At 34.2% G+C, this 20,934-nt stretch overlaps 1 long non-coding RNA gene across 1 annotated transcript; it reads left to right on the forward strand.

The window, feature by feature from the left end:
• The first annotated feature begins 419 nt into the window (after positions 1-419).
• On the forward strand, positions 420-14,029 carry LOC133189131 (uncharacterized). The gene is made up of 5 exons (XR_009721410.1): positions 420-685; positions 1,672-1,815; positions 9,660-9,769; positions 9,987-10,152; positions 12,589-14,029. It is a non-coding gene; the product is annotated as an uncharacterized LOC133189131 (long non-coding RNA).
• The last annotated feature ends 6,905 nt before the right edge of the window (positions 14,030-20,934 follow it).

Genomic DNA, 20,934 nt, shown 5'->3' on the forward strand with positions numbered 1-20,934 from the left:
AGTAGAACAGCAAGGCCATAGTGACTCGGGTGAGCATTGTTGCCCATGGCCACTTGTTCTTTTTACAGGCATTTTTTACTTTGACAAATTGCACTTTAATAATATAATTATAAGCTTAAATTGGATAATATTTTATTAACCATAATATTGTTAATCAAACTTTGGTGAAACTGTGAAATTAACTTGTCAAATGACTAGAAATTTTTTACTGAATCTAGATATGGATATACAGTTCTTCAACATTTAAACTTTTACTGTGGCTCACCACACATAAACAAAAATTTTTGGAGATCAATAACATTTTGTCGAAATCAAAGACAAAACCAAATGCTTGGGTATTTATTTACAAAGTTTGATTTGTTAATTTTTTACCATATGCATAATTTACCCTTTTTTTCCAGTAGACCCTTGTTATGCCATGCTTAGCTTAGAGCCAGGAATAGCAAATCAAAATGAACTTAGTCAGTTATTGTTCTTTGTAGAAAGAGACAATTTCTTTTCAGGTTTTCTTTTTCGGTTTCTCATTTTAGGCCTACAGTATTTATTTTTTACTCAAATATTAGGAATATTATACTTGTGGGCAATCAATGAATTTAAGGAATACTCTTTTTTTAGGTGCTCATGATGCAACTTCCTGGATGGTGTGTAAACTGTTTATCAGCATGTGAAATCCACATGATTGAAGGTATCTTACCTATCAGTAATATCAATTTTCTCTATTAAAAGCTGCATAAGGAATTTTTTTATTTCTGGTCTCAAATTTTTGTCCAAGCATCATTCATTTTTTCTTCATCTTTTATCTAGTGAGGGTCATATTAATTGATTAATTTAATCAAGGCTTTATAGTAAAATATAGTGAATTATGTTCTTGTGTATGACCTTTAAAGGGGCATAGACTCAGATTTGAAGTTAATATTTTCTAAAATTTTTGACTAGATCATGACATATGTGTGGCTAAAGTATTTCACAAGGAAATATCATAAAAATAACTTATTTTACCTGAAAATTATTGAAACTACGAATTTAGGGACGCATTTGATTGACACATCCTTGCACTTTCACAAAGTAAAACTTCATCCTTGATACTTAAAAAAAGTAGAAATTTTGATGTGTTTTAGTGAAAAAGATTAAAGATAAAATCCAGAAAATTCACAGTTGAAATGTGAGAAAGCAAAACCAACTCATCAGTATTGTCAGTCCGTGCTCAGTGATGTGTCCAGAGTTTAACAAATTGAACACACCCAATGGAACATAAACTGTTTTGTGTTCAATTTGTTAAACTCTTCACACATCACTGAGCATGGACTGACAATACTGGTTAGTTGGTTTTGCTTTCTCTCATTTCTACTCTTAATTTTCTGGATTATATTTTTTTATATTTTTTCATTAATATGTATCAAAAAACCTACTTTTCTTAAGTATTAAGGATGAAGTTTACTTGTGAAAGTGCAAGGATGTGTCAATCAAACGCATCCCGAAATTCATAGTTTCAATAATTTACAGATAAAATAAGTTTTTTATTATATTTTCGTGTGAAATGCCATAGCCACATATATGTCATGATATAATACAGACAATTTGAGAAAATATTTCAAAATGTCGAATCAGTGTCTATGTCCCTTTAAGAGTAACAGGTAACTTCACTTTTGAAAATAATTTTTCTTATTTCAGGAGAAGTCTTCCTTGTTAAAGATCAGCAACGGCAGATAAACAATGCATGATGCAATCTGCTCACTAAAAAGATTACACCAATACATCCCATGACATGTATTTCTACCTATCACCTATGTAACCTTTGTCATGCTCTTCAGAGAGGTAAGAAAACAAAATAATTATGAAAAAAAATTTTGGTGAAAGCGACACTTAGAGATCACTTTACATGGTGTCTGTCTGTCTGTCATACCCTAGATCCTGAGAACTGTAAGAGGAATGGATTTGATACTTTGCACTTGCATTGCTTGGCACTTTGGCTTTTGTAAAATACCATATACAGTCAAACTCGCTTACATTGAAATTTAAGGGACCTTGAGATTTATTTCAAATTAACCGAATTTCATTATATCTGTGTGCTATGAATTACATAAAAAATGTAGATACAGTTGAACTTCATTATCTGGAACACTGATATCTTGAATACCATGGATATGTCAAAGTGATTTGCTGTCCCAACCACTTATTCTTTAAGTATTTTACCCTCTATATCTCGAATCCTCAGATATCTCGAAGTTTTTTCTCGGTCCCTTCAAGTTAGAGGTAACGAGGCTTGACTGTACAGTAAAAAAAAATATACATGTGAGAATTCATATTTTTTACATAACATTACATGCAGTGTTTCAGAAATTTACTTATCTCTATTTTTCAAAAAAGTCCTAAATTTTTTTTACTGTTTTATTTTTTTTTTTGATCTGTGTTAGAAAACTATCAAGACTATTTATACACGAAAAAAGTTCGTCCTGAACATTGCCGCATAGAAGCAATGATTTGTCAGGTTCGAATCTATAGAACAGCCCTGTCTCGTCAGCATTGAAAACATATGCTTCATATACTTCAATTCAAGAAGTTTATTTTCCATTTACTTAATTACAGTGGATTTATTTACTCAGGCACTTTCTCCACTAGGGCTGTGTCAATATATTGATTAATCAATACATATCGATATTCAGGAATTTATCGTATCGACAAACTAACTTCCAATACGTATTGGGCAGACAGTTTTTTAGGTCGCCTGAGTCACTCAGGTGACCTATTGCTATCTGTTTTCGTCCGTCGTCATCCGTCATGCGACGTGCATCGGTCATAAACTTTTGAACATTTTTAGCTTCTTCTCTTGAACCACTGAACCAATTTCAACCAATTTTGGCATATAGCATCAACGGGTGAAGGGGTACAAAAATTGTGAATTTCATGGTCCATACCCCCCTGGGGCCTGAGGGGTGGGGCTAAAACCATCAAAATTAGTGCTATCTTTAAAAATCTTTTTCTTTACTCCTGGACATCAAGCAGTCAAACTATTGGCATGATTGTAATAAGCATTGAGCCCTCTACCAAAATTGTGAAATTCATGGCCCCAGGGTCAGGGGTTCTGGTGCTAGGGTTGGGCTATATAGATCATATAGTGAAAGTGCATTATTTCTTTGAAAATTTTCTTCTCTTCTCCTGGGTATTATTTAAACAAACTAAGTGCATGGTTATGACAAGCAATGATGCCTTTTCCAAAATTGTGAAATTCATGGCCCCTGGGTCAGGGGTTCTGGTGTTAGGGTGGGGCTCTATTGATTATATAGTGAAAATGCATTAATTCTTTGAAAATCTTCTTCTCTGCTCCTGGGTATTATTTAAACAAACCAAGTGTATGATAATGATGCACAAGGATGATTTTTCCAAAATTGTGAAATTCATGGCCCCAGGGTCAGTGGTTCTGGTGTTAGGGTGGGGCTCTATTGATTATATAGTGAAAATGCATTAATTCTTTGAAAATCTTCTTCTCTGCTCCTGGATATTATATAAACCAACTAAGTGCATGGTTATGATAAGCATTGATGCCTTTTCCAAAATTGTGAATGTCATGGCCCCAGAGTCAGGGGTTCTAGTGGTAGGGCGGGGCTCTATTAATTATATAGTGAAAATGCATTAAGTCTTTGAAAATCTTCTTCTCTGCTCCTGGATATTATTTAAACAAACTAAGTGCATAGTAATTGTGCACAAGGATGTTTTTTCCAAAATTTTGAAATTCATTTCCCCAGGGTCAGGGGTTCTGGTGCTAGGGCGGGGCTATATAGATCATATAGTGACTTTGAAAAATCTTCTTCTCTACTCCTGGGTATTATTGAAACAAATTGAATACATAGTTATAATAAGCAAGGGTGACTCTACCAAAATTGTGAAATTCATGGCCCCAGGGTCAGGGATTCTGGTGGTAGGGCGGGGCTATATAGATCATATAGTGAAAGTGCATTATTTCTTTGAATCTTCTTCTCTACCCCTTGGTATTATTGAAACAAATTGAATACATAGCTATAATAAGCAAGGGTGACTCTACCAAAATTGTGAAGTTCATGGTCCCAGGGTCAGGGGTTGTGGTGTTAGGGTGGGGCTATATAGATCATATAGTGAAAGTGCATTATTTCTTTGAAAATCTTCTCCTCTACTCCTGGGTATTATTGAAACAAATTGAATACATAGTTATAATAAGCAAGGGTGACTCTACCAAAATTTTGATATTCATGGCCCAAGGGTCGGGTTCTGGCGCTAGGGCGGGGCTATATAGATCATATAGTGAAAGTGCATTATTTCTTTGAAAATCTTCTTCTCTACTCCTGGGTATTATTGAAACAAATTGAATACATAGTTATGATATGCAAGGGTGACTCTACCAAAATTGTGAAATTCATGGCCCCAGGGTCAGGGATTCTGGTGGTAGGGCGGGGCTATATAGATCATATAGTGAAAGTGCATTATTTCTTTGAAAATCTTCTTCTCTACTCCTGGGTATTATTGAAACAAATTGAATACATAGTTATGATAAGCAAGGGTGACTCTTACCAAAATTGTGAAATTCATGGCCCCAGGGTCAGGGGTCCTGGTGCGGGACTCTATTGATAATATAGAGAATCTGTAGTAAAAATGCATTATTTCTTTGAAAATCTTCTCTGCACCTGGACATATCAGAAGCAAAAAGAGTAAAAGTTTTAATATAAAAAAGATTTTTGAACATCTGGACCATTTGGTCAAGTGTTCTGGTCCTGGCCAGAGCTCTATTAATTTGTATTCAACTGAGAGGAGTTATTCCCCTTTGCTATTTACTTTTGATAATTAATCACTGTAAATAATGTACTTGAGAGGTTAATAGAAGAGGAGAATTATGCAAGATTTTTTATTGTATAATACAAAAAGTACTTTTATAGTTTAAATGATTAGGTAGACTTGTAAGTAATAGATAAATAAAAATGAGACAAAAATAAGTTGTCTTATTCAATGCTCATCAAAGACCAAGAGAGTCCAATGTACATGATGTAAGGGATTTCATCAAGGAATTGAAATAGTACAGAATCACTGATAATTTGTTCATATATTGTATGGTGATAGTGATAAATGGGGAACAGATTAGAACCTAATTTATGAACTGTTAATGAACAGTAGACTAATTATTTTGTTGATCCTAATCACCCTATTTTTCTTGCTTTTGGGCAACAAAGCTTCACCTTTCAGTTCATTTTATACTCTGTGGATCCTCTAAATTGTTGTATTATACTCAGGTGACCGTTAAGGCCCTTGGGCCTCTTGTCTTATAATTCTGTGAAAAAGTTGGGAATTTCAGTCACCAAAGATAATTTTTAACTGTTTTTAATTAAAACTGGTCAATAATAAAATAAACATTAAGGAGATAGCACATCTTAATTAACTATTGCAAAATTCATATACAATTATATTTTAACATATTAGTTTTTCAGTCATTAAAAGTTTGAATTTGAAGTGTTCTTTGTAAAGACAGTGAGACATATGAACTTCCAATTTGGTATTAAAACACCCAGTTTTTTTCAAATTTATGCATTAAATGATTTACAAGACCTTTTTGCTAGACTTATTTAAGAATCCAATATATTGCATATTGCTTTATAAAATATCTTATCGAAATATTTTGGTCAATACACAGCCCTATTCTCCACACACCAATGTACACATGGCACCCCTGCGTATTTTATCCATGTCGGTCTTAATGCCGTAGTTAGAAAATAAAAACGGCGACTAATATGTTCATATAATTAAAGTTGCACAGGTCCACCAACATCAAATCACCTGTGAAAAATTAACATGCTAGACTTTATATATAGTCAGTCACCTGAGTCCACGCATCGCAATCGGCAACTTCAGTGTACTCGCTATAAGCTTTGTGTTCAGCGGACCCCAAAATCACTTCAAATTAACAGAGTTTTTCAAGTTAACCGATTTCAATCTAAACGAGTATTTATTGCAAAGAAACTGTATCAGCATTTTAGGAGAAACCCAGTTCATTTCAAACAAACCGATTTTTCAAACAAAGAGAGTTCAATGCAAGTGAGTTCGTTACATTACAATTCAGTTGACCTTGACCTTTGATTTTATAAAATCACTCTGGCGGTTGATTGAATTATTATTATTTTTTCTTTGTTTTTTGATTTTGAGAGGCAGGATTTTGATAATTAGCATTTATATCACATGTTACTGTATATGAGCTCATGACACTGTACTTTGAAACTGTATGCAATATAACCACACAAACTGAAATTTAAATGCTGTAACAATGAAAAGACATCAGGATGGGTATACCAAAAGTATCATTATAGAGTGAATAGAGACTGAAATCTCTTTTGGAAGATATCTGGGATAAAGATATATTTATTAAAAATAATTATTTTAATTATTATTATACCCCCACTCCGAAGGAGAGGGGGGTATACTGTTTTACCCTTGTGTGTCTGTCTGTCTGTCTGTCTGTGTGTCTGTCTGTCTGTCCGTAACAAATATTTCTTCACAGTTTTCTCAGCAACTACTCATCGCAGATGCTTGAAATTTTAGTACACACTTTATTGAGGTATGCCATATGGTGGGAATCATTTTCGTACGAATCTGATTTCAACTTCCTGTTTATCCATGTGTCTGTCTGTACCATACATAACAAATTTTGGTTGCAGTTTTCTCAGCAACTACTGCTTGCAGATGCTTGAAATTTTAGCACATTCTTTGTTTAGGCATGCCATATGGTGGGATTTATATTTGTACGAATCCGATGTCAACTTCCTGTTTATCCGTGCATCTGTCCGACCATACATAACAAATTTTGGTCGCAGTTTTCTCAGCAACTACTGATTGCAGATGCTTGAAATTTTAACACACTCTTTGTTTAGGCATGTCATATGTTGGGATTCATTTTTGTACAAATCCGATGTCAACTTCCTGTTTATCCGTGTGTCTGTCCGTACCATACATAACAAATTTTGGTCGCAATTTTCTCAGCAACTACTGATTGCAGATGCTTAAAATTTTAGCATATTCTTTGTTTAGGCATGTCATATGGTGGGATTCATTTTTGTACAAATCCGATGTCAACTTCTTGTTCATCCTTGTGTCTGTTCATAACTGAACTTGTGTATATTCACATCAGAATGTATATTCACATCAAAGCGGGGGTATTACTAGTGAACATTGGCTCACAGACTTCTTGTTAATTTCAATTTTATAATTCACTTTAGCTTTGAAGGGTGGAGAATCATATATCTATTGTCAGATTTTATATGATAAATGCTATTCTGTATGGGACTTACTATTTGTGGATTTTTTTTCTTTGCTATATAAGGGCTATTTTGAAATTAATGAGACATTTACTTTTACTCCATAAAAGAAAGACATAAATTCATGAAAATTTGTCAACATTTTAACAAGAACAAATAAAACAGCTATGCAAAATTTCTAATTGATAGGATAATTAGACATGTCCCATTGGAATTATAAACTTGCATACGTCTATTGAACTAAAGCATCATTGCTTCTTCATTTTCATCTCATGCCAGCCATAGATCTTTACCATGTTGAGACAGTCTGGAAGCTTTAATGCTTCTTTCTCTGTCATCACAGAAACTACTCAACTGATTGAGATGAAACCTTTTTAGGGTTAACAGGCATGTTGTGTAGATGTGCAGAAGGAAGGTCATTTTACCCACACTTGCATGCACATGCGTGCGCGTTCAAGGAGTGAAATGACTGAAGCAATTGAAACACCATTAACCTTCCTGTTTTTTTATGATATGCTTTGAAACTTCATTGTATAAACTTATATTAGTGGTGTAGACAAGAAGAGGTGGTTGAATTAGCAAGAAAGCATGTTCATGCATGTGTGCTTTGCTCTGTTTGACTGACACAAAAAATCTCAATAACCTTTTTTTTTTTTGATGAAATGCTTTGAAATTTAAAACATAGTCATACACAACAAGGCTCTACATTTTGATATAATATATGAGATATTGTGAAAACACGCTCATGCAAGTGTGCTGCAGTTTGATTGGCTAAAACTTTAAATGGCTGTTACAGTAGTAACTTTCTTATTTTTTAACAAAACTGGATGGAATTTACAATATAGATAGGTGTAATGGGTTCCTACATTGTGCTACTTTGAAAATTGAATGCAAGGATGTGGATTCTGATTTGCTAATACTTATATGGCTGTATCTCTCATAGTTTTCAATGAAAATCTTTAGATTTCTTACATAGCTATTTATTGTGAGTCTCTTCACGAGGAAGGAATATGAAATATTTAGAAAATATGGGCATGTGCATGCGCTAGAGGTGTAACAATACAGCAATACATCAATCGTATTGATCGCAAGGGCTGACGATACGCGTATCGCCATGTATGTATTGTGATACAGTAGAAGATAATTTTCATTGTTTTGTTTGTAACTTCTACATTCAACCTAACAAATTTTAATGTTTTAAAATGGCTGAAAAATGGTAGCAAAGAAAATATACAATATCAAGACTATAAATCCACCTTTTATTAACTTTGATAAGGGTTATCAAGATATTCTTTGTATATTTTCTATAACTGTGGAGTTAGCAAAGAATTATATGTTAAGATAAAGCTTAATTCAATTGGTGACAGCTGTATCATGGTACATGTTGTATATCACATGACCGTATCATGATATGTATCATATTGTTAGGTAGTTTGCGATACTCAGGCCTAAAGTGCGCTGAAATCCAATTGGCTAATACTCGAAGAACTATACCAGTGTTGTTTTTCAAATAAATACTACTGAAAATAAAGTATAGATTTATTAAACAAAAGAATTGCATAATTAAATGAAGCCTGTAATGAATGGGGCCCATAAGAGAATGGGGAAGTGTTTGGGGAACATCTGAAACAGTTCTCGTTACAGTTAGCACTAGTTGTTATTGTTTTAGCAGATCTTTTAGTTTGGAAAACAGTTCTCCACAGAGCTACGTAAAATTCTATAGGTATGCTTGCTGTGTCACGTTGACGTCAAAATCTTTTTTATTGATGTAATCAGATATCTATACCTAGCTTAGATTTTTTTATGATCTCCATATTTCTGATTGAAATTCTAAGAAGCTTGCACAAAATGAATTGAAATGAAATTGAAAAAATAAATACCAATATATAATTTGAATTGCTTTCGCTCTTGCTGTATATGGGTCCACTGGGAGTTTGAACATAGGTATAACATATTTCAATATATGATTTCTTGACGGCACCGGGTACCCTTTCTATTTACCCATAATATACCATTGAAAAGAAGAAATAAAATATTTGTAAAATATTTGTTGCTTTTATTAATTCTTAGTGTTTGTCAAACATATATGCCATTTTTCACCAAAAGGCATTACTTGGAAAGAAAAATAAACACTATGTACTAATAATCTCTTAACAGCCCTCATAATGCTTGTATCAAATAATATTTGACCACCCTTAGATTTTCTTTTAATTTTAAATAATGATGCTGTTCATCAGGCGACACATGTGTTCCTTGGAACACTTTTAATTTTAGCTAGCAAGATTATTTGGACTTAAAAGTCAAGTTAATAATCTTCTAACAAACATTTTCTTCTGTCATGTTTAATTCATGGTCACTAGGACACTGAAATTTCCACTCATTGCTTTTCAGTCATCGATAGGAAAAGGAATTACCAGTAAGTTGACAGGACTTTCCACACTGTTTCTGGTAGCAGCTTATGATTGAATTGATGATAGAAGACATGGCCCACTTAATCAAAGGTAAATCTCATGGAATAGTGCTAATAGTACTGATATTTTTTTTTACTCTGTTTTGCATTGAAGCTTTAGGTCAAAGGCAAATTTTCTTTGTGTGGATTCTTTTATTCTTCTCAGAAATGTGTGGCTGCTAATTGAGCCATAGCTGTCTGTTTTCTTTGAGAATCAAAGAATTGCAGCAAGTCTTTTAGGTTTTCAATGAAATTTCCTTGTTTTTCAGATAATCTGTATAGAGTGGCACCTTAACCACCACTGGTGAAATAGAAGATGACTAGTGGATGGTCATCACTTTGCAGCTCACTTTCACTTTCTGCAGCCCATCTCTTCTCATCCACAATCATTGTCTTTGGAGGAATGGTGACAGTGCAGTCCTCATGGCTGGGCAGGTAACTTCCTTTCCTTTATTTCTCAGCTTTCACCTTTCTTACAAAATTTATTTCCATAGAACACTGCTACAATTTTCTTCTTCTAAGAACACAGTATATGTCACTTGGGTAGCAGCTTAGAATTGGGTTTTCCCAATGGCACTGAAGGTGGCATTTTTAAATTGAGCATCTCCTTCCACTCTGATACGTGTATCAGGAGTCCCCATTTTTCATTTAGATCCTGAATGTTCTGTCTTATATTCATCATGCTGGTCTTCTACCCCCACAATAAAGGTTGGGGGAATATATAAGAATCACCTTGTCAGTCTATCGGTGCCAACTTGTTGGTCATTGGAAGCTCAAACTTGGTACAAAGAATGTTTATGACCTGTTGGTGTGTCAAGATCTTGACCCAAGGTCATTCCGGCTAGTTCAACAGGGTTTGACACTAAGGCATGTTTGACTCAGTCTAGTAAATGAGTGGTCCAGTCGTGTAAAAGACCAATTGGTCGTATTGATAAAATAACTGTTGAACCCCCATTTCAGTCCTTCAAATAAATAATCTAAAAACTTTTAAAGAAAGGACAAGGTATGGTAACGGCCGAATCTGGCCCCTTGTTTGATGTAAAAATCAGAACACAGTTAAAATTGTGATAGTTTGTAGGTAAGAATTAAAAATATAATGCTTGTTTTAAAACCAGCACTAATCTTGATTCAAAGCTTACATGGAGGCCACAAGAGGGTGTAGAAGTAGGTTATTTTCCAGAATTTCCTCAATTCTGGTTGCATTTCGTCAAATTTGCAGGGGTTGAAATATATGGTAGCCCGATGCCCGGGGCTAGTCAATTTAAGACTCAGGCTAGCTAATTCAGATGTAATCGGACTAGCAGAATGGGGAAAAAATCTCAACAGTTTACTTTCACTTTTCTATGTCGAGTGGTTTCATTAGACTGAGAATTACATTGTAGTTTAATTTGTTTCTGTCACCACAGCCTTTAAAACTTTTACTTGTTATGTTTTCATTTCGCATGAAAAAGTTGTTGGGCTAGTTAGTTTGAGGTTTGGGCTAGTAATTTTTTACTGGTCAATAGCCCTTGGGCTTGTGGGTTTTCCAGGAAAATTTAAACCCCTGATTTGAGATACTTTTCACTTTGGGAAATATAGAGCACAAGGCTGCCTATCTGAGATTTTTATACATAAGATGCATCTGATACTATTGTATGAAATATATAGATTTGGTAGATAGGCAAGCTTGTGCTCTATGTTTTCTGAACCAAAATGTGCTGTAAAACCAATGAAAATTTGCATAAAATGAGAAAATTCAGAAACTGACATTTTTCCTGACCTTCCTGTGGCCTCTGTGTATCCCATAACTTAGAAACAATACTCAATTTATGGCAGGGGTGACAACAGGTTTTTAACTGAAAAACTGTTGCAACATTCTAAAAGACACCCCAAACCAGGGGCCAAAAAGGAATCTTAGCCTATCTTATCCTTTCTTATATGTTAGATTGTAAACAGTCATTGCTCTGTAAAGAAAAAATCCCCACATGACCCAATCACTATTTTTAGCCACAGCTGTTATTAACAAGTCGAGGGCAAAATTACTTTTGTTCAGTACAATGTTTCAATATGATGTAAATAGTTATGTTTAGTATAGTTTTAAACTAATTTATTAATATCAACGATAATTATTTTATGAAAGTTTGTTGAATCTTTAAGGCTTATATTGCTCAAATGTCCTGATGAACATGACTTGATTGGCGGGATCCCATCAAACAGTCTGTCAAAATTCAAGGTCACTGACAGAAATGATATAAACTTCTTGTCCAGGATATCAGTTTGCAATGGAGAATCATTGAAGCTCATTCTTGGTACAAAGATTATTGAAGACCTGAGAGTGTGTCATGACCTTGGCCCATGGCAATTCTGGCAAGTTCAAGGTCACTGGCTTAAAAGGTATAAAACACTTGTGTAGGCTGTAACTTTGTAATGGAGAATCATTGGAAGCTCTTACTTGCTACAAAGATTGTTTATGACCTGGAAGTTTGTCTTGACCTTGACCAAGGTCATTCTGGCAAGTTCAAGGTCACTGGCAGATAAGAGATAACATTCTTGTCCAGTCAATAACTTTGTAACTGAGCTTTAATTTGCTACAAAATTTTTTTTCTGACCTGAGGGTCATTGTGACAAGTTCAAGGTCTCTGGCAGAAAAATGTAAGTCTATTATTTTGTATTAATGGAGAGAAATTGGATGTCCATATATCACTCTTAGATTAATCATGTCGAAAGATCTGTCCTTTTTTTACCAAAGTCATTTTGGTAAGTTCAAGGTCACATTTACAAATTCTAAATAAAAGAATTGCAGCAGGGTTATAACCTTATTATTTTGTTAGCTCGCTCACAGCACCTTTAGCTGACATAAGTGATGTAATAATTTTTCTCACTTTGTTTCAGGTCTACTGCATGTTGACAGCTGATACTTGTTCTCTATTTACTCCAAGAGGCCTACTACACATTGTACCTCAGTTATGACTGTACTCGTGCTGGCTTCTATGATGTTAATTTCCTTTACCTGCACTGCGTTAAACTTGGTCAATTCTGTTACTGTCGAACACCAACAGATGAAAATAAGATTAAGCTGATCCTGCCAACATTGTGACATAAGCGGTCCAATGTCCAATATCTCACTCTGCAGTCAAACATCATTTTTTTTTTTATGAACGCTCAGTAAAACATTGGAAATGTTAGACTTTTTTAGTATTGATTTATGTAGTAACATATTTTTAAAGTAATAACAATTCTTTTTATGCTCCCGGATCGAAAGATGTTTTTGTCCTGTCTGTCTGTTTGTCTGTTTGTCTGTTGTCAACTTTAACCTTGCCCTTAACTTTTGATTGGTTGGAGCTATGACTTTCGTATTTCACATGTGTATTTCTTGTGACAAGACCTTTCTTTGGGTACCAGCATATTTGACCTTTTGACCTTGACCTTGGAGTTTGACCCACTTTTGCAAAATTTTATGAGACTTTAACCTTGGCCATAACTTCTGAACAGTTGGTGCTTGGGGTTTCAAACTTCACATATTCTTTTGTATTCTTTGTGACAAGGCCTTCCTTTGGATACCAACAACTTTGACCTTGACCTTGGAGTTTGACCTACTTTTGAAAAACTTTAACCTTGGCCATAACTTTTGAACGGTTAGAGCTAGGGCTTTCATACTTTACATATGTAATCCTTGTGACAATACCTTCCTTTGGATACCAACCACTTTGACCTTTTGACCTTGACCTAGGAGTTTGACCTACTTTTGAAAAACTTTAACCTTGGCCATAACTTTTGAATGGTTAATGCTAGGGCTTTCATACTTCACATATGTAATCCTTGTGACATCACCTTCCTTTGAATACCAACCACTTTGACCCTTTGACCTTGACATAGGAGTTTGACCTACTTTCGAACAACTTTAACCTTGGCCATAATTTTTAAATGGTTGGTGCTAGGGCTTTCATACCCACATATGTAATCCTTGTGACAAGACCTTCCTTTGGATACCAACCACTTTGACCCTTTGACCTTGACATAGGAGTTTGACCTACTTTCAAAAAACTTTAACCTTGGCCATAACTTTTGAATGGTTGGTGCTAGGGATTTCATACTTCACATATGTAATCCTTGTGACAAGACCTTCCTTTGGATACCAACAACTTTGACCTTGACCTTAATGTTTTACTGACTTTTAAAAAACTTTAACCTTCGCCATAACGGGGGCATCAGTGTTTCACAAACACATCTTGTTATTGATGTATGTTTAAGTATGCAAAAATGAACATTGATGATATTAAAGGTGAGGTATTTATTTGTGATTTCTCTTCTGAATAAAATTTTATATCGATAATTTATGCTCTTGTTTATACAAACTGCAAATGAGGCTTTCTATTCATTAGGAACTGGACCCATAATTACTTCCTTAAGGAGGAATGCCACACCAAAATTTAATTCCATTGGTCTTAAGACATCCATGTTAAGGAAGCTCTAAACACTAATGAAAAATGCTTTTTGGGCTTTGAGAAAAACATATCATATAAAGGTGCACATATTCAGTGTATCAAGTTCATTTTCAACATAGGGTACCTGCCTTATTTCTGCAGAAAAAATGTTCAAAGACAATGAACTACACTGTATTTGTGAACAGATTTCACTGTTTTTTACTTGCATCAGGAAAATTAATGGAAATGATGTATTTAATTACTTAATCTTGGTCTAACATAACATTAAAAATACTTTAATTCATAAGAAATTGTGTCATTAACTGTAGATTCCCATTTATACTATTTTTCTTCTAAGGGCAAATGACCCAATGAAACTACCCTACAAATAGAACTCTTTAGTGTGCAGTGTTTAAAGCTTCCTTAAGTCATGGTTTCAGCATTGAAAGGCCTAGCTCTTAATTATTTTATAAGAATTTTCTCCATTTTTTCATAGAAAATGAAAAAAAAAATGTTTTATTTGCAAATAAGATGCTTTATAGTTAAAAATTTGATGTTAATGAATGCATAATATAAATATCTCATAAAATATGTGAAGAAAAGCCAGATAGACATTTTAATTTTTTTACTAAAAATTTTTTTTCAAAAAGTACATTATTTGTGAATATTTTCAAAACATATGGATAATATATTCAAAAAACAAGTGACAGCTACAAAGGATATGTTAGACAATCATATTTGAAAAAGAAATTGAAACGAAATAGTGAAATTTAAGAGAAATTATGTTTTACAAATTTTAGCCGATCCCGATCGAAATTAAACTGATCCCAACCAGAATTTTATAATAATTGATAATAGATAATATTTTCAGAAGAAATACAAGTTTGTTAAGGTGTAATTCGCGTAAAAAAGTAATTGAACTTGATAAATAAATAAATAAATTTCTTAGTGGTAAATACTTAAAGAAGGCAATAATTTCATCTTATTTATTTTGTGTTAATTTTGATCGGGATTGGTCTAAATATTGAAAAAAATAGTTTCCCTAAAATTTTGCAATTTCATTCCAATTTCTTTTTAAAATATGTTTGACTAACATGTTCTCCATAGTTCTGACTAGTTTTATGAAGATTTTATCCATAGGCTTAAAAAATATTCACAAATAATGTGTTTTATTTTCATAAATAAATTTTTTACTTAAAAAATTTAAATGTCTATCCAGGTTTTCTTTAGATATTGTATTACACATTCATATTATGTATTCATTAACAGCAAATGCTTAAATTTGTTGTTTATATCAAAAATATTTGTAAGAAAAAGCTTTCCAACAACTACATGTGTAAAAGTTTTTGGTTAGCAAAGATGCATTTCATGCGAGAGGCGCACCAGTCATTGTCGGATTTTTTTTTTTTTTAATATTCACTGGTATTAAGCCGATATCTGTACCAGTAGGTACGCATATCCCAAGATGACGTCGAGCTTGACAGGTTCATGAGTTTACACCGCTTGATTTTGTTATTTTTGTCATATTTCATTAAATGAATCAAAGTGAATTGTAAATATATTGAGTCTTAACAATTAGCTAGCGACAAGCAGAGTTGAATAAAACCGACAAATAAATCATATATCTCGTATGAAGGTGATAAGCGTACCTTGATGTTTTGGACATAAAAACCATGTGTAAATGATATCGGCTAGTTTTATGTACCTGCTAGTTTTATTTTTTCTAATTCTTTGCATTTTAACAATTTGCGCATAAATGTATCTGTCAAATATTTCACAGGAACGTAGCATCGTTTTTGAAAAAAAAGGGGGGGGGGCAGCAAGAGAAAAAAATTCAACATACTCGAAAATCCTATTTCGTGGGAGGTGTAAGGGGGGAGGGTAGGTGTTCCATCTTTCAGTACCAAATTGTATTAATACATTACCCTGAATTGACTATACTGCAACAAAAAAGGGGGAGCTGCCCTTTCAATGAATGAAATATATGTAGATAACGAACGGTATTCAAGCTCAAATGTCCATTAAACAATACAAATCGGGAGCAGCTAGAGCAAACACGGACCTCTAAAATGTCAGAGGTGGGATCAGATGCCCTGGAGGAGCGAGCATCCCCTGCCGACCGGTCATACCCGCCGTGTGCTCCTTGTCATGATCGTGAAATACGGAAAAATCCGCCGACAATGAATCTTTTCAATCGTGAAAAGTAAAGTTTGTAGTTTCAAGTCAGTAACAATGTTTTTTAAGGTGGAGAGGGGTTGAGCCACAGGAAAACATTCAGGATTTTTTTTAAATGTTAAAAAGCAAAATGTTTACAAGCGATGAAGGGAAATAGGCTGTTGACAATTTTACAAAACTTAAATTCTTAGAACTGAGAAAGGAGGGGGAGTGGGGTGGTGTAATACTCTCATTTTTTTTCTGCACGAAATATATTCTGTACAATATGGTGCAAGCGGTTCAACGCTACCACAGAAAAGTGTGGAAAGTGTGTGTTTGTGGGGGGGGGGGGGGGGGTGGGTCTCAGACTAAATAATACCATGCATACAGGTGTATCTGCAAAAGACAGATGAATCCAAATCCAAATCTTATGTAGAGAAAGAATACATATACTTTTACATGTACCGGTAAATACAATGTATAAAAATGTTTGTTTGTTTGTTTGCTTAGTTGTTTAACGTCCCTTCGAGAATGTTTCAATCATATTGAGACGCCAACACTTGCTGGTGGGGGGCTGCAAATTTAGACCTGTACACGACACTTGCGGCTTTTGAGCAGAGAGAGAGAGAGAGAGAGAGATCTTTTTCGTGCCAGCATCTACTGCGACAAGGGACTTCGGTTTATACGGTCTTATCCTAAGGACCGGTCTCCACCTTATACAGTACGGAAATAATCCATACATTGTAAAAACAGTTTAGAAATGAGGCAAAAATAATAATTATATACATTTTTGTATGCTACGAAGAGATGCAAAAACAGATATATTCGAGGAGCCGTAACATATTTGGAGATTCGACCGTACATTATTTCGCCTACCACAATATCGAAGTGTATGCTTAAATCTTTGATAAAGTCCCAATATTTAATTACATTGTGACCCATATTCTTTTTCTTGAAATGTTGGGTTTTCTTTGGTGATTATTCAGATTTTGAGCGCTTGAATCATTTCCTTTGATTTAATGTATTGTATAAAGGTATATGTTGCAAATTTCTCTCTGCTTCATAGGTTTAAAGACTATATGTATATATCTTCAAATCATTTTAATTCACCAAGAGATTGAAGGGATATATAAGTATATCTATAGATGTAAACTCTCGAAGCTGTGGAGCTTTTCGACATCTGAGGATACATGTATGCGTACCTACTGGCACGGATATCGGCTTAATACCACTGATTTCGGTCACTGGAGGAGAGATTTTTTATACATGTATTTTCAAGAACAGATTCTTTATTTCCAAAATCTGCCAGCGTCCCCCTCTTAATTATCCCCCCCCCCCAATAGAATGAAAATTGTCGTGCCCTAAAAGATATTGATGATTTCTTTAAAAGAATAGATTGGATAGAAATTTCTAATCTGAATTAAGTTCAAACTATTCGGAAATTGAAATTATTATTTGTCTTCTGCATCAAGCGTATGAGAAAAGCAAATTTGGATTGAAAATTAACTTCAAGCTAGAATTTCAATCAATTTTTCTCAGACGTCCGACACGAATTCGCTTTCTATCACCAAATCATATGCGGCTTTTCCCCAACCAACTCAGAACCAGCAGCTTACTTTGTATATATCTTAGGACTATCTTAAGATACGTCTTTGGATGTAAAACAAAAGCATCTTAGGAATATCTTTAGTTAAGATGTCGTAATTGGGGAGGTGGGGCGTGGTCATGGGATCCGGTCCCCTTGGGATTTTTAGAGTTGTTGAAATGATATTAATAGTAAACCCAATCCCTCTAGAAAACACGGACCCCTGTTACAATGGCATAGAAAGTCACATACATTTATACATCTTCTGTATATCTATAAAGGCAAAGCGATTTAACACCCCCTCCCCCTCCAAAACGAAATAGCTATATAAGGTATGGATAAGTTTATGGTTTTTTATCCTTGCTTGACAATAATGTCTGAGTCTTCTTTTTTTTTTTTGAGTGCGCGGCTCTGTACCCTCCTTCCCCCTCCGGAAAATGCCTGTATCCGCGCTTGATATGTATTGGTAATAATAAAATGTTTCAGAAATTTTATAAATAATCGCTATTCCTCGATTTTCATTTCAAATTTTTTATCAGGTTTGTCCATTCTTATCCCGTTTTCATGTATTGAGCTGTAATAGATATAATAAGATTTATTTTCAAAATGCCACTTCTTGTGGTTGTTCGTCCCCAGATGTAACAGACCCCCCCCCCCCCCCGTCTCTCTCTGTGTAGAAAGGTTGGAGGTAGTGCCCGTCTGCATCCGCGCCGTAGTCACGCTTATGAACGTTTTAACCTGCTACATGTTTCATTCATCAATTAATAAATGTATTTTCTTTTATCACACTTTGTACGGTTAAATGCATACATATACAGTGACACGGCACAGTGCCTACTTAATTGATTTAATTCATAAAAGAAATTAATATTATTACAAAAACTATTGGATTAAATTATATAAGCTCTGTAAATTCAATATATTCTAGTTGTTTTCCTGGCACCAGCGCTTCTGATATCATTTAGATATGCCTTAGGATAAGCACATCGTCGTCTTGAAGTTAGGGCAAAGATAAGGAAGTCTCCTAAGATAGGATAGCTTCGTTTCCCCCCCCCCCCTCTCCTCCCTATGATATGCCGTAAGCTCGTCCCAGGAAAGCTTCAAAAGCATGCCTGCAACTTTAGAAAAACATACCATTCTTTGACAAAGAGAGATAGAGAGAGAGAGAAATTTATGACGGCAAGTGCAAGGAAAATATATATATATATATATATATATATATATATATATATATATATATATATATATATATATATATATATATATATATATATATATATATATCGGAAATATCTATTTTAAAATTCTATTCTTAATTGCAAATATAGATAGGTTCCTACAGGCATTCAGTTACATGTAATAGGAACCCATCTACTTATTTAAAATAAAAAAAAAAACTCTAGGAAAGACAATAAATCAATTATTGTTATCAACATTATTGTATATATATATAGGATCTCCCATGAGTTGTAGTTGGATATGATTTTTATCCAACGAGTTGTGTTTTTTATCCCCGAGCCTTGGCGAGGGGATAAAAACACACAACGAGCTGGATAAAAGTCATATCCAACTACAAATCATGTGAGATTCTTTTTATCCCATGTTTAATACTTCACAACCAATGTTTACACTGTTTTATGTAGGACTCCACTAATTTTACTTCATCACGCTAACACAAAAACCATTGTGACGTCACAACTGCACTTAACTGTGGGATATGAAAAAAATATCCAATAAGTCATATCCACGGGATAAAGGGGTAAACATGGAATAAATGTCGATATCATGTTACAATAACATTGATTTCATAAATGAAGTGTGATAAATTCATTTGATAGCTATTAGAACTTCGAAAATATAGTGACTAAAAAAATTAAACTCTCTGATTGATCAAAAACAAAATTAGAAAAAAAATATTGAACTTTTAAAGCGAAATTATTTGTAGGTGGCATTTTTAAAATTTCAATTAGCCAATAATGCGCTTTTGGTTAGATGAATATTTTAATAGGTTGAAGGAGTGGCAAACTGAATCCAGTGTAGGAATTCCTACCATTCTAGTTATTTCAGTGGAGAAAATCCTACAACTCTATAGTTCATTTTTTTTCTTGGGAGAATCCTACTCTAGAGCCAGTTTTCCGCGGTGAGGGGGATTTGAGAGGAAAAGCCTACTCTAAAAGACTAACTAGGAGGAATGAGACACATATTTTGCTAGGCATTTCGTTAAATTAACATTGAATTAACATAATAATTCAATTTATATCTTCGAAGAATAGAGAAGGGGGGAGGGGTTTTTTTTCCCCATCATTTGTCACCAGTTGACCAACATCTCTCTCCTTCTAGATCTCTCTCTGCTTTACGACAGATTCAAAATGTTTGGAGGAAGGGAGGAGATTAGGGATGTGAGTCTGCAACTATATAAGCCAAGTATTCACATAGTGCAGTTTTGATTTATTAACTATGCTGTATTTATTATATAAAGGCATGAAATAAAATGTGATAATAATATACGTCATTATAATAGTCGTTGTTACATGATTTTGGGGAATGCGAAAGAGAATCTGCTCAAATGCATGTAAAATTTTAATTTTTGCACTCAATATAATTATGTGGGTTGCAAATTTCGAATGTTCATTACGTCATACATGCACTGAGGTTTTCATCATCTCAACCCCTTAACAGCATACAATTCATCTAATTCTTGAAAAATATTCAATGACTAAATTAAATTACATGAAAGTTTATACCTGTATGAAATCCGGGAAATGGAGGGGGCTAAGTATCTCATTTTTGACTCATCCTCACGTACCTAAATTAATTCTTTTCTTCCTGTTCAACTATATCTACTTTTGGTTTCAGAATTACATTGTAATTAGTTATCAGTTAGTTAATCAATAGTCAGTTAGGATTTAGAGCTGATGAGGGAATCCGTACACCTACCCCTGGGATTTTTCAGTCTTAAACTTTATAGAGTCAAATAACCCCCCCCCCCCACCCCCTAAGGAGAGGAAACGCAGAGCTTTCGGAATTCATATAATGTACATGCATTTACAAGAAGGAAAGGGGTCTGTCAGTGTA

The sequence above is a fragment of the Saccostrea echinata genome, unplaced genomic scaffold (assembly GCF_033153115.1).
Source record: "Saccostrea echinata isolate AGI-Se365-2 ecotype Australia unplaced genomic scaffold, CSIRO_AGI_Sech_v1 ptg000017l, whole genome shotgun sequence".
Classification (NCBI taxonomy): domain Eukaryota; kingdom Metazoa; phylum Mollusca; class Bivalvia; order Ostreida; family Ostreidae; genus Saccostrea; species Saccostrea echinata.